Genomic DNA, 15944 nt, shown 5'->3' on the forward strand with positions numbered 1-15944 from the left:
TGTGCACACACACGGCAGCCCCACCCTGCCCCAAGCTTTATTTAATTGTGCACCTGTGTCTGGACCAACATCGCCCTTCATCTATGTTTGCTGGTCAGGCAATGTGTGGAGGCCATTCCTGATATGTCTGTGTTCAGACCTGGTTGGCCTTCATCTGCACTTGCTTCATCTGGCTTCATGGGAGCGATCCAGTAATGTTCAGGTACAGTTTGCACTTGATGTGGTCATGCTCTAAGTGTATTTAGGAGGCCGTAATGGCACAGCATTTATTAAAAATATATAGAGTAGGACCCCCCATATGAGATTGCCTTGGCGCGGCGGGGTGGCTCAATTGAATTGATCAATTTTTTTGCTAAATATCTCATTTTTGAATACAGCTAGACATTATGTGCATATGCACTCCAATTTATGCGTTCTAACCTTAAGCAGTGCTGGCTTCCCCCCCTATTTTCACACAGTTTTAAGCGTGGCCTAAAAACGCACTTCTTTAAACTGTCCTTATCACCTCACTTATCTAACTATTCCCAATTTGCTTTTGCATCATTTTCCTAGAAATCTGGTGCTTTGTAGCATCTGTTTTCCCACTCTCTATGCATTTAGTAGCACTCTGTAACTGTATTTGCATCAATACCTTCAAAGTGACTTTTTTCACACTATGATGTTTGAATATCCTATTTATTTTATTGCTGTCTGACCATACAGTGCAAAGACTTTTTACTAGTGTTGAGCTTTCCGATACCGCAATTATCGGGTATCGGCCGATATTTGCCGTATCGGAATTCCAATACCGAGTACCGATACTTTTTTCGTATTGGATACCAGAATCGGAAGTCCAAAATGCAATGAGCCACTTTTGTGGCTCTGATTGGCTGCCGAAATGACGTCATCATGATGCGCTGTCTGTGCGCATCTTGATGCGCCGTCAGTTCAGGCCTTCGGGGGGGCTGTGCCGACTGTCCGGGGGTCTGTGCAGGCTCTGGGGGTCTGTGCCGGCCTGCCGGTGGTCTGTGCAGGCTCTGGGGGTCTGTGCCGGCCTGCCGGGGGGGCTGTGCCGGCCTGCCGGTGGTCTGTGCAGGCTCCGGTGGTCTGTGCCGGCCTGCCGGGGGGCTGTGCCGGCTTGCCGGTGGGCTGTGCCGGCCTGCCGGTGGGCTGTGCAGGCTCCGGAGGGCTGTGCAGGCATCGTCCAATGGGACTACAAGTCCCATCGGGCGATGCCTGCTACCATGACAGTGATTGACACATTAGCCAATGATGGGACAGTAGTAGTCCCATCATCCGGCTAATGTGTTGAATGTAAAAAAAAAAAAAAAAAAAATTACATGCTACATACATGCTACATACATGCTACATACATACAACATGCATACTACATATATGCTACATGTAACATACATACTACATGCAACATGCATACTACATACATGCTACATACTACATGCATGCTACATACATGCTACATACTACATACATGCTACATACATACTACATACATAATACATATATACTACATGCATGCAACATACATACAACATATATACTACATGAATGCAAATGCATACTACATATATACTATATATACTACATGTAACATACATACTACATATATACTACATGCTACATACATGCTACATACTACATACATGCTACATACTACATACATAATACATATATACTACATGCATGCAACATACATACAACATATATACTACATGCATACTACATATATACTATATATACTACATGTAACATACATACTACATATATACTACATGCTACATACATGCAACATACATACTACATACATGCTACATACATACTACATACATAATATATACTACATGCATGCAACATACATACAACATATATACTACATGCATGCAACATGCATACTACATATATACTATATATACTACATGTAACATACATACTACATATATACTACATGCTACATACATGCAACATACACACTACATGCTACATACATGCAACATTCATACTACATACATACTACATACATACCACATGCATGCAACATGCATACTACATATATACTGCATATATACTACATGCATGCAACATACATATATACTACATACAATACATACATATAGACATACAGTACATATAACATAGAGTACATACTCACCGTCACTTGTCACTTTGATCCCCGAAGCCATTGTCCCCTTGAGGAATAAATATCAAAATAAAAAAACACCAGTATACTTACCCTGATCCGCAGAAGTCCACGAGGGTCCCACGTCCATCTTTCGTGGAGAACAGCAGCATCGGCTGATGCTACCGTTCTCTACCAGCTCCAGGAATACAATGACGGAAGGTAGGTATCCTTCCGCACTGTATTCCTCCACCACTTTAAAAAAAAAAAAAGTCCCTAGTCTCAATTTATGCCATTGCTGCGTGGGAATTTCCCACTCCAGGCCATTGTATTCCTGGAGCTGGTAGAGAACGGTAGCATCAGCTGATACTGCTGTTCTCCACGCAAGATGGACGTGGGACCCTCGTGGACTTCTGCGGATCGGGGTAAGTATATTGGTGTTTTTTTATTTTGATATTTATTCCTCAAGGGGACAATGGCTTCGGGGATCAAAGTGACAAGTGACGGTGAGTATGTACTCTATGTTATATGTACTGTATGTCTATATGTATGTATTGTATGTAGTATATATGTATGTTGCATGCATGTAGTATATGTGCAGTATATATGTAGTATGCATGTTGCTTGCATGTGGTATATATGTAGTATGTATGTAGCATGTATGTAGTATGTATGTAGCATGTAGTGTGTATGTATGTAGCATGTATGTAGTATGTATGTAGCATGTATGTAACATGTAGTGTGTATGTTGCATGTATGTAGCATGTAGTATATATGTAGTATGTATGTTACATGTAGTATGTATAGTATATATGTAGTATGCATGTTGCATGCATGTAGTATATATGTTGTATGTATGTTGCATGCATGTAGTATATATGTATTATGTATGTAGTATGTATGTAGTATGTAGCATGTATGTAGCATGCATGTAGTATGTAGCATGTATGTAGTATGCATGTTGCATGTAGTATATATGTAGTATGTATGTTACATGTAGTATATATGTAGTATGCATGTTGTATGTATGCAGCATGTAAATTTTTTTTTTTTTTTTTACATTCAACACATTAGCCGGATGATGGGACTACTACTGTCCCATCATTGGCTAATGTGTCAATCACTGTCATGGTAGCAGGCATCGCCCGATGGGACTTGTAGTCCCATCGGACGATGCCTGCACAGACCCCCGGCAGGCCGGCACAGCTCCCCGGCAGGCCGGCACAGCTCCCCGGCAGGCCGGCACAGCTCCCCGGCAGGCCGGCACAGACCCCCGGAGCCTGCACAGACCACCGGCAGGCTGGCACAGCCCCCCGGCAGGCCGGCACAGACTACCGGAGCCTGCACAGACCACCGGCAGGCCGGCACAGACCCCCCTGCAGGCCTGCACAGACCATCGGAGCCTGCACAGACCCCCCGGCAGGCCGGCACAGCCCCCCGAAAGGCCCGTACAGACCCCAGAGAGGCTGTACAAGGCAAAAATAGGGTTTTTCTTATTCCGATACCGGAAGTCCCATAGACTTGAATGGGACTTCCGTTATCGGAATCGGCGATACCCGATATTTTTTTTAGATCGGCCGATACCATCCGATACGATACTTTTAAGTATCAGAGGGTATCGCTCAACACTACTTTTTACCATTTATCTCTTGTGTCTCCCTAATTTCCTCATAGTTTGCAAGCTTGCGAGCAGGGCCCTCACTCTTTTTGGTATCTGTTGAATTTAGTGTTACACTGTAAAATCTTTATTGTCAGTACATGTCCAATTTCAACTGTAAGATGCTGTGAAATATGTGGATGGGTGCTATAGAAATAAAAACTATTATATTATTATTAATGAAATGTCATACATCCTACATATCAGATGCAACATTCTGTTCATTGAGTATAATCTATGATACTATCTAATTATTTTTCTAATGTCTAAGAATGGACGTTTTTAACAGAAATACTAGAACTACTGATGGAGTCATTTTGACTCCTTTCGTTTTTTATTTCTCTTCTGTGACTACATTTTTCAGAATTCCGGCTTGAAACTCGGTGACTTTTCCTCAAATATGATGTGAAAAAAGATTTTGTGAGAATAAATAATTTTGGTGAAAAATTTGCGCATTTTTTTCAAAATTTACCAAGAACTACTGAAGGGAGTCATTTTGACTCCCTACTATATTTTGAGGTCCTTTTGTCACTAAATGTTGCTATAAAGTTTTGTGCATAATTTTTTCACTCTGTCTTATTTACCCAGATGTTCATATAGATGTAGTTCAATTTACATGTCAACTTTTCACATTTTCCTTGTGTTGTACCTGCTTGTATTACTGTGTAATACTGAACAAAATAGCTTGTTTACTCTAGGCTCTTATCTTATCAGATTTGATGAGAAATCTACTCGATCGGAGAGACTGCAAACGGACAAGTTTGCTCTATTTTCTACTGTGTGGGACAGGTTTATTGAAAATTGTATTGCGTGTTACAAACCTGGCCCATACATAACGGTGGATGAGCAACTTTTCCCAAGCAAAACTAGGTGTCCATTCACGCAGTACATGCCTTCCAAACCAGATAAATATGGCCACAAATATTGGCTAGCTGTTGATAAGGAGAGCAAATATCTGGCAAATGGCTTCCCTTATCTAGGCAAAAGATGACACACGCCGTGCTGAGGACCGTTTAGCTGACCATGTGGTAATGAAGTTATTGGACCCGTTTTTGAAAAAAGGTCGCAATGTTACAACCGATAATTATTTTACTTCAGTAAAATTAGCTAAACAGCTAAAAAGCAAAGGAACAACCATCGTGGGAACACTGAACAAAATAAGGCGAGAAGTGCCTAAAGAAATAAAATCCATGAAAGAGGAATTGTACAACACTAAAGTGTTTAGAAATGAAGACAATTTTACACTTACAGTATATCAAGGAAAGCCCAACAAAAATGTTGTCATTTTGAGTTCCGTCCATCCAGATGTTGTTGTTGTGTCTGATTCCACTAAAAAAACTCCAGAAACGGTAAAGTTTTACAATGAAACAAAATATGGAGTAGATGTAGTGGATCAGATGGCACGAAAATATACCACACGAACATGCACAAGGAGATGGCCTGTTCATGCATTTGAAAATGCCTTAGACTTTGCGGGTATAAATGCATGGATAATATTCAAGGAGATTACCTACCAAAAAATGTCACGCAAGGCATTTTTGCAAAGGCTTGTGAGAGAGTTGTGTGGTCCTTATGTCACAGATAGGGAAAAGGGTTCCACGTCCCAAGTTTCTACATGCTCAGAAGTGATGGTTCAAACAAAATTTTGCCAGATCAAAGAAAAGTGCAAGAAAAATAGATCTGTCGGCAATTGTAAGACTTGTGGTAAGTCTTTGTGTGGACAATGTACTGCCATAAATCAAAGGCAATGCCTAAAATGTGAAGCACCAAATGTTTAGAAGGTGAATTCTGCGCCATATTTTCATTTTTATGCTCCTCCACCTACATTTTCTCTGCTTTTTGTTCTTCAGTTGTTGTTTATATGTGTGCACTTGAATAAAAAAAAATGTTTGAAAAACGTCTATTATAATTATTGTTATTTTCTGTAGAAAAATAAGAAAAGCAGAAAAAAAACAATCAAAAGCATTACTGTTGGATCTCACAATAATAATACATTACAAAAAATATAATTATTAATAAATAACCACAAATGAAACTCTAAAAATAAACGAAAACAAGCAAGGAGTCAAAATGACTCCTTTCAGTAGTTCTAGGCGGGGTCACGAGTCCAGTAGTCCTAGTGTTAACGAACTAAACTCCACATTGTGCTCAGATGAAAAACAACCTTAGGTATATTTGATGTTCCACAAATCTGTTACACACTTCATTATACTCCTCTTCCCATTGCAGTGAAGCAAAGCAATTTATTCTTACTCTTATAAGTTCTAATAGGTATAGCATATTAACATGGCTGGGATAACATCAATCCTAGGCTTTCAATATGTTATGGTATGGTGTGCTAAAACAACTAGAATTTTCCAAGACCAATAAATTCACACACAATGCAAATCTCAAATTAAAGAGATTATCGTTTATGTCCTCCATAAAATCCAGTATGTTTATTCACCACATAAGCACTTCAAATAATGATTTACATCATCAATGTAGCAACACATCAAATCAAAGCCCCACAAAACCACTTACCTGTTCTGAAAATGTCTTTATTTTTCTCCCATGACACAGTAAGTAATAGCTAGGCATGGTGAGAATGGCAAACCCATTTTGGCTTCTGATGTTTCAACATAAAATTCATTGTCAAAAAGAAGAGAATGAAGGCTCAGATTCACTAAGGCAGGTGTTTTGTACTCAAGTCTTAAAATTGGAAGTGCTGGAAAAAGATGTGCTAAATTCTTTGAAAGATCTGTCATGAGTCACCAACAACAATGTATGCCAGTCAGAGTTGACGTGTTTGCTGAGATTTATGATCAGTTTGTTGAAAGCACTGACTCATGCCTCATATGCCCCAAGTCATGACCAATTTAAAAAAAATTGCAAAGCTGGTCAATACTTGCATAAAAATGAAAAAGTCCCAATATTTTGTCCACCTTCAAACTGTACAAGTTATTTTGCAAAAGTTCAAGTTTTATGCCAGAACTTTCATGAAAACTGCTTGAGGAATCGGCCTCAAAGTTTCAAAAATTATTCCTCTTCAATGAGGAAGAATTCTCACAGATTTCCTGAAAAGTTACAGTGTAATTGTACAAACCACTAATCTGCTTTTTTTCACATCTTAAAGATTATTTAGTTTTTTTTTCTCCTGAAAGCAGTCTTTGCACAAACCACTGCAATGCTTTGTATACCTAAATCATGCAGGATCCATGTATATAGTAACGTGACAATTTATAATCTAGGTGTAGTAATTTTAAAATTATTGTTATATTTTGTCTTTATTGCACACATTTTTTGGAGGATTTTATTAATTTTGTGCTTGACAGGTTATTTTATAAAAAATTGGTTTTGTCACAATCCATTTTTGGATCTGTGGCCGAGTCTGGATTCTTATATAGAAATCTTTTCCCTTTCATGCCCTGGGGGGTAAATATGGGTTTTTGCCCACGGTGGCCACTGGTGTTACTACAATTGTAGATGCTCTGCTGCTGGTTTTCCCCCCCGGTGGCCGCTGTTGTTACTACATGTTCAATTAGTCTTAATAAATATAATTCTGGATTAATTATTCAACGGCTCATATACAAAAAAAATCAATCCTTAAAAGATACTTTATTAACCAATCATTAAAAAGTTTTCAAAACTTCAAAAAACAGGCAAACAAAAATAGGCTTATTGCTGATTTTCAAAATCCAGTCACAAACACTAGAGAGTCATTCCAATGTCAGGTAGAGGGTCACAAACCTATTTGTGCCTATAGGGCCCTATATCTCTCTCCTACCTGACAGCGGAGGTTGGCACCCTCTTGATACGCAAATGGCGCCCCCGCTCCTCGGCAGCTCTCCCTAATCACCCTGTTGACTCCTATCTAAATGACATCAGCTTGGAGTACAACAGATGGCCGGGGATAAAAATATAATAGATAATAACCCCATGCCACAAACCACCAAGTGTACCCCCAAGTTAAGGAAAGTCAGGGCACCTCCTTAGCCTGAGGGACAGTTCAGGGGCCCAGATTTCACGTCTCCTGTTTTTTCCCTACTGACGCGTGACAGGTTTCATCTCTGATAATTGGACCTTAATTTGTCTGTTTCCAGATCCAATGGAAAAAAATTGGGGGCATCGGTGCAGAAGCTTTCCTTCTCTTGATTCTGTGAATATTTTGAGTAGACCTTTGATGTCCATGGAATAGAGTGTGAACAGCTCTGCAGACTCACCCATCTGCAGTTTCCCACGGTTAGTTGGGCAGTTGGAGAGCTGTGATGCAGGGGAAAACAAGGGTAATTAGAGTGCCACCTCTAAGGATTGTATTGTGTGTAATATTAAGATGGAGGAAGGGCCACTTATGCAGCATTTGCCATCCACTGGAGCACAAGCTTTTTCTGTCCCTCATCTACAAAGCATACCATTTTGTGGCTGCTAGGGAAAGGAAGTTGAGTAGCCTGTTCAGAAGCAGATGTGGGTTGTCTTTGAATAGGATGAGACTGTGTTTGTTCAGTAGAGCTTTCAGTAACTTTAGCACCTAACCCACATGCACCTTGAACACCAAGTCTACTCTCCCTTCCACCACGACCTTGCTTTTTCACACTCATGTTGGATGTACCCTTCCCCTCTTTTAAGTAGCTGTTTCACAACCCTAGGCCCAGACCTTTCATTCACCTGATACTAAAGTAACAATCAGTATTTATTTGCTGAGATTGCGTGTCTGGACAACACTATAAGCAGAAAGGATTTAGATTCAGAAATGTGGCCTGATGTCGGGACCATCCTATTAGTAGAAAGGATTTTGATTGAGAAATGTCTTCTGATGTCTGTACCACACTATTAGCAAAAACACCGTGAGCACAACTCAAGATGGTGCTAACGTTAGGTTCCCAAACTGGTTAAGCAACAAATATAAACCTAGCACTCAACTCAACTCAGGTATTTGCAGGGAAGTTTATTGTAGTACTGGAAAAAACCATAGGACATGATCTTTGGCGCATGAATTTTTTGGACACCATGGTCATTAAGGATCCCAATGGTTTCCTATCTACTGACCTGTATATCAAAAGTACAGACCGGAACAGCCTCCACCATTTTGAAAGTCTCCATCCTCCCTCTACCAAACGGGCTATACCTAAATCACAATACCAAAGAGTGAAACGTATTGTTACCAACACTGATACTAGAACTCAATGCCTGGATGAGATGACCAACAAATTTGTAGAAAGAGGATATCCCCCCTCTTTACTAGAGGCATCAAGAGATACCCCTATGCGATCACAAGAGGGAATGACAAACCGCATTCCATTCGTACATATGTTCCACCCCTTTGCCTACATTATCCACAAGTCCATCCGTAAAAATTGGCATTTACTTTCCACAGCTCATCCTGATGTCCGAGAATTTAAAAAACTATTTCTCCCCTGCTTTAAACGAGCGCCCAATCTGAAGGACTCCCTGGTCAAAGCAGACATTGACCCTAAATCCATTATTCACAAACAACGCTTTTTACATAAAACTAAAATGGGAACTTTCCCATGCTTACATTGTGTCCAATGTAACAATGTTCTCAAGGGAGATACATTTGTACACCCCCTTTCTGGCAAAGAGTTTAAAATCTGCAATTTCTTTACATGTGATTCTGCCTATGTGATATATCTCCTTAAATGTCCCCGCAGTCTCTTATATGTAGGGGAAACTTCACAACCTATACAAGATCGAATATCAAAGCACAAATCAACAATTAGGTGCAAAAATCTTCTTCTTCCCATTCCCCACCACTTCATTACCCAGGGTCATAACAGCTCACAACTTCGATTTCAGGTAATCGAACAGGTGACACCCCCCCCCCGATAGGGTGGTAACAGGATCCTTCACCTTCATAAAACGAGAGGCGTTTTGGATCCATACCCTTGAAACTATGAGCCCGAGAGAGTTAAATAGGGATTACGAAATCTCAGCATTTTTGTAAAGAACTACATCTCACATAGGCCCCCTATAAAATAAGAGTCAACACTCAGTGTATGTAATGGTTCCTTTATTTGTTGTTTGGTCTGACCTGTTTATCATGCTACTTTCATGTGTATATTCATTTTTCTGGGAGCCTTCTCGATGCCACAATATACTAACATATTCCTCTCTTCCTCACAGAGCCGATTATATTAATGTGTTGGAATTGGACGCCAGTGCTGCAAGCCTATTCCTATCTATTTAGGATTGTGTAGCATTATTTCTCTCCCACAGTCTGCACAGCACAAATACTATTGATCTCAGCTTCTTTTGGCTCTCTCTGTATAGTTCACCTTGAATATACTGTCTTTGTATGGATTATCACAATAAAGATATGTAGCATATCACTGGACCTCTGCATTGTGTCTCAATTAGCATAATCCCGACACCCAGGGACCATTGTCTGCCCACTCCCACCCCTTTCAATACATTTCTATTGACCAGGCTATGGTCATTTATATGCTAATTTTAATCTCTTGAATTCCACTCTCCAATCTCCCTACCAACAATATATAGCATCCCCACACATAACCGCTATTATTAACATATGTTTCTCCACATTTTGCTCTTTTATTACAGTATGTCTTTATTCTGGTGGAACGCAAGCTCTGTGTGCTGTGGAACGCATGGCCATATTCTTCCTGTTAGTCACTTTCGGTTTACATGAGCTTACCGCTCCTATTGGCCGCCCACCACAAAGTATCGCTCCCCCTCTCCTTTTTAAACCTGCATGTCTGCATGCAGGATCAGACGGCCGGTGGACACCACGTCTGGAGGAACGTTTGCCCCTCTCCTATATACTGACAAGGTAAATATTTAGCGATGATATGTACCTATTAACAGGGAGGGCGATACTATTTATGCACACATTGCAATAATGCTCCCTCTCCCTATGTCCTCCACAGCTCATTACCTTAGAGAGATTATTCTCCCCAGTAAGAGCCTTTGACTTCCTGCTACATAATTCACAACTACTATCAGACGCTCCACTTCACCGCATCTTGTTTTTTAGATACCTAAAGCACCATCATCCTTTCTGATAGATGCCTATAAGCTCTACGCATTCTATATACCACACAGTATGTTTCACATTCCTATGGATTGCTGCTATATATTTCCTATGGCTCCTTCTAAACTATTTGGCGTGATATGGGCAGTGTGGGATACTTGGTGTTATCTGCGACCAATTTCTCTTATTTTTATAGGACCATTTTGACTATTGTATGTATATACATCTGTTTTCTTTTTTCCTGTGTTATTTTTTGTGTTTTATATGACATTTTGTTTTGTTTTGTAATTATATTTGCCCTTGTAGTAACTGAAGAAGGTCACATTAACCGAAACGTCTTTTTTCGTGTACTACAATAAACTTCCCTGCAAATACCTTTAAGATGAGTGCTAGGTTTATATTTGTTATACCACACTATTAGCATAAAGGGTTTAGATTCTGAAATGTGGCCTGGTGTCTGGCCCACACTGTAACCACAAACAATTTAGATCCCAAAATGAGGCCTGGTGTATGTTCCACACTTAGCCGAAAGTATTTAGATTCTGAAATGTGGCCTGGTGCTTGGCCCACACTATTAGCAGAAAGGATTTAGATTCTGAAATATTGACTCCTGGCTGCATCATACTAGTAGCACAAACAGTTTTCATTATAAAATGTGACCTAAGCCCCCGTTACACACTGCGATATCGCTAGCAATATCGCTGTAAAGTCACCGATTTTGTGACATTGCAGCGATATTACTAGCGATATTGCTGCATGTGATACTTACCTCCGACCGGCTCCCCCGCTGGTTATCGCTGATCGCGCGAGAAGCTGCTGGATCATTCCTCGTCGGTCACTTCCTGCTGGGCTTCCTGTGGCGCCGACGAGCAACGCGTGAAGCCGGGCGGGAGGACTCAGGATCGCCGCGTCTGACAGGTAAGTAGCGATCCCCGTCACCTGCAATGTCGCTAGTGAGATCTGCCTGTGTGGCAGCTCACTAGCGACCACCTAGCGATGCACCAGCGATCCTGACCGCGTCATATCGCTAGTCGGGATCGCTGGTGAGTCGCTAGGTGTAACGGTACCCCTAGTCTCTGGGCCACACTATTAGCATAAACAATTTACATTCTGATATGTGGCCTGGTCTCTGGCCCACATTATTAGCTCAAGCGATTTAGATTCTGAAATGGGGCCTGGTGTCTGGCCCACATTATTAGCAGAAAAGATTTAAATTCTGTGGGCTTATACTCATCTGTGAGGAAAACGATAAAAGATTTATCAAATTGATCTCTGCCCAATGTTAAGCTTTGAGTCACAGCTGATATTGGATTGAGAAAAAAATTGCAGCATGCTGTAATTGTCCTTATGTCTCGGACGAGACTCGCCAATGCAAGTCAATGGGTGCCAGGTGTCAGAGACACCACACTACACTCGCTCACAGAGCCAGTGCACGTGTCCTGAGTACAGAAACAGTGTTAAAAGATACCTGTGGAGCAGGGCAGCAGAGGTGACAATGCGTGCTTCAAACTATTAGTGTCAGGGTCCAGTCAGCGCCAGAAAGTAAAGATGCACAGGACCTGTGGACACTGAAGTTAGCAAGCTGGCACAGGACCTATGGTCAGGTGACTGCAAGGGGGCGGGGCTTAGCGTCCTGCTTTCAGATATGACAGGACACCATACAACAACTCAGAGTCAGGCAAAAAGGAGGTCACAACAGTACAGGCAAATGAGGCACAGGAGGGACAAACAGACGGGTAGTCAGACAAAGCCAAAGGTCATACACAAGAGGGCCAGTAGATAAACAGTCGCACTCAAGTGTGGATTAATCTTGCCAAAAAAACTTGAAGATTTTGTGAAATTTTAGGATTTTTATTTTATTTCAAATGCATCAAATAGTGTAACACCGCTGACAAAAAAAGTATCCAAAATGTGGGTATAATATCGTAATCCAGGATATGAGTATACTATGGTTACGTTTCGACCTACTAAGAGGCCTTTCTCAAACCATACTCAAGTAGTGTCAAGGAAAAGATTAATTAGAGCATTTTCAGAAGTCCCAAACAGGGGCTGATGGCATGGGAGCAGCCTGGACCTGCGGTGTTGGGGCGACATGGTACCAAGGGGACGAGCAGAGAGAAGTCGGGTCACAAGCAGAGAGTCATACACGAGAGGTAGCGCAGTACAAGAGGGGCAGGCAGAACTCATAACAGGGACAGAACCGGATCAAAACCAAACAAGCAAGCAAGATATCAGGCACAAGGCACACGTACGCACAAGGTCAACTAACTCAGCCGAGGGCAGGAGTATAACTGACACCGGACCTAGGTCCAGTGAGCATAAATAGCCGCCCTCTGCCAGAGAGAGGCGGAACAATTAACCCCCAGTCTGATCAGGATGGGCCAAAGCGAAACCCCGTCCTGGATCATGACACCAGGAAAATATCGCACGGCACTCGGACATTGCGAGTGCCATATAATTTTTACACACCGATGTCCTTTTAAAAGCCAACAATTCATCTGTCATGTACAGTAAAATCACAGCGTGACCCGACAAAATAGAATAGATAGAATAGATATATACACATAGAATAGAGAGATATAAATGTCAAGCACATATATAATTAGTACAGTGCTTGTGTAGCTTACTGTACATGTATTTTATTACACAATAAATTATTTACTGAAAAAAATGGTGTGGGATCCCCCAATTTTTTAACCAGCAGAGGGAAAGCAGATAGCAGGGGGGCAGATGTTTTAGTCTGGAAAGGGGGTAATACCCATGGAGCTTCCCATGCTATTAAAATCAGCTCACAGCTGTATACTTAGCATTTACTGGTTAATAAAATGGGGACCCCAAAAAAGAGCATTAGGTTCCCCTATAACGTCTGCTATAATTAATAACCAGCAAAGGCTAAGCAGAAAGCTGTGGGCTGGTATTAATAGCCTAGGAAGGGGCCATGGATATTTGCCCCCTCCCATACTAAAAACATCAGCTCTCAGCTTACCTAGAAACGATGCATCTATAAGGTGCACCAATTCTGGCACTTAGCCTCTCTCTTCTCACTTGCCCTGGTGCAGTGGCAAGTGGGGTGATACTTGGGGGGTTGATGTCACCTTTGTGTTATCAGGTGACATCAAGCCCAGAGGTTAGTAATGGAGAGGTGTCTATAAGACGCCCCCATTACTAACCCCATGGTGATATTGTATAAAAAAACACACACCCAGAATAAAATCCTTCAATTGAAATAATGACACAGACTTCTTTATTGAATCTAAATTAAACCATACTCATGTCATCACCCAGTCCATTGCAACAAATGTTCCCTGTAACAGAATAAAAATAATAACAATATTCCTCACCTGTTCTCCAAGAAGATAAATCCATTTGTCCAGTGACGTGTCTAGTTCTGCTACATCTAAATGGCAGACTGCATTGTTGCATAAAGTGAGGCTAATTGCCAGATTTGGCACATCTTATGGATGCCTGGGGAGGCTGAGAGATGTTTTTAGTCTGGGATTGGGTCAATATCCATGGCCACTTCCTAGCCAATTAATATAAGCCTGCTGCTGTCTACCTAGCCTTTGTTGTTTATTAATTATAGGGGATCCTATGCCATTTTTTTGGGGGGGTCCCTCATTTTAATAACTAGTAAAGGATAACTATACAGCTGTGAGCAGATGTTAATAGCCTGGGAATCTCCATGGGTATTACCCTCTTCCCAGGTTATAAACCTCAGCCCCCAGTCGTCAGCTTTCCTTCTGCTGGTTATGAAAATTACGCAGGAACCACGTCATTTTTTTCAGAAAAACAATTATTTATTAATTAAATACATGTACAGTAAGCTGCACACGCACTGAAATAATTATATATGTCACTGACATTTTTATATCTATTGTATGTAAATATATCTATTCTATTGTAACCTATCACGCTGTGATTTTACTGTACACAGCAGATGAATTGCGAGACAATGCAATGCACAGTGACACCATCTGCAGCAAGATGATGCTGCAGGTCTTTGGAGGTGGTCTGTGGATTGTCCTTGACTGTTCTCACCATTCTTCTCTGCCTTTCTGATATTTTTCTTGGCCTGCCACTTCTGGGCTTAACAAGAACTGTACCTGTGTTCTTCCATTTCCTTACTATGTTCCTCACAGTGGAAACTGACAGGTTAAATCTCTGAGGCAACTTTTTGTATCCTTCCCCTGAAAAGCTATGTTGAATAATCTTTGTTTTCAGATCATTTGAGAGTTGTTTTGAGGAGCCCATGATGCCACTCTTCATAGGAGAATCAAATAGGAGAACTACTTGCAAGTGGCCACTTTAAATACCTTTTCTCATGATTTGATACACCTGGCTATGAAGTTCAAAGCTCAATGAGGTTACAAAACCAATTTAGTGCTTCAGGAAGTCAGTAAAAAGTAGTTAGGAGTGTTCAAATCAAGAAAATGATAAGGGTGCCCATACTTTTGCACCGGTCAAATTTTGTTTAAATGCAGATTGCACATTTTCTGTTACTACAATAAACCTCATTTGAATCCAGAAATATAACTGAGTCCATCAGTTATTAGATATATAAAACTGAAATAGCTGTTGCAAAAACCAAAATTGTTATAAAGAAAAAAGGTTAACATTAATAGGGGGCCCAAACTTTTACATATGACTGTAGAGATAGAAATAGAGATAGAGAGATGTGTATATAAGAATATTTCTTTGAAAAAATATGTGTAAATGACCCAGAAAATTACTTTATGTAAAAGCCCATGATAAAAATCGCATTGCAAATGGATAGGAATCACATGGCATTGGGATGTTAATCAGATGCTAGGTGTGAAAAATGGGATTGTACTCACATGAAAATCGCATGGCACTTGCATGACACTAGTCCTACTTTTCTGGACCAAAATCAGAATATTTTTTCAAGATGATGGGAACAAGTCCTGAGACTAGCACAAATGATTTAGATACTGAAATGTGGCCTGGTATCTGGCCCACACTATTAGCAGAAAGGAATTACATTCTGAAATGAGACCTGGTGTCCGGCCCACACTATTAGCACAAAGGATTTAGATGATGGAACGTCGATTTCATACAGAATCCTATCTATCTGAGCTATCTGACTACTTGCAGCAGCAGCAGGAGCAGCCTCTCTGTGCTGTTACACTGACAAAATGGCGCAAAAACAACATGTCCGCCTTTTATAT

At 40.8% G+C, this 15944-nt stretch overlaps 1 long non-coding RNA gene across 1 annotated transcript in view; it reads left to right on the forward strand.

The window, feature by feature from the left end:
- The first annotated feature begins 10452 nt into the window (after positions 1 to 10452).
- LOC141092744 (uncharacterized) overlaps positions 10453 to 15944 on the forward strand; it is a 198649-nt gene continuing 193157 nt past the window's right edge. Inside the window, exon 1 of the long non-coding RNA XR_012232886.1 lies at positions 10453 to 10557. This is a non-coding gene — a long non-coding RNA (uncharacterized lncRNA). The remainder of the gene's footprint in view (positions 10558 to 15944) is intronic.

The sequence above is a fragment of the Dendrobates tinctorius genome, unplaced genomic scaffold (genome assembly GCF_039654945.1).
Source record: "Dendrobates tinctorius isolate UK_male_01 unplaced genomic scaffold, ASM3965494v1 ptg000060l, whole genome shotgun sequence".
Taxonomy (NCBI): Eukaryota; Metazoa; Chordata; class Amphibia; order Anura; family Dendrobatidae; genus Dendrobates; species Dendrobates tinctorius.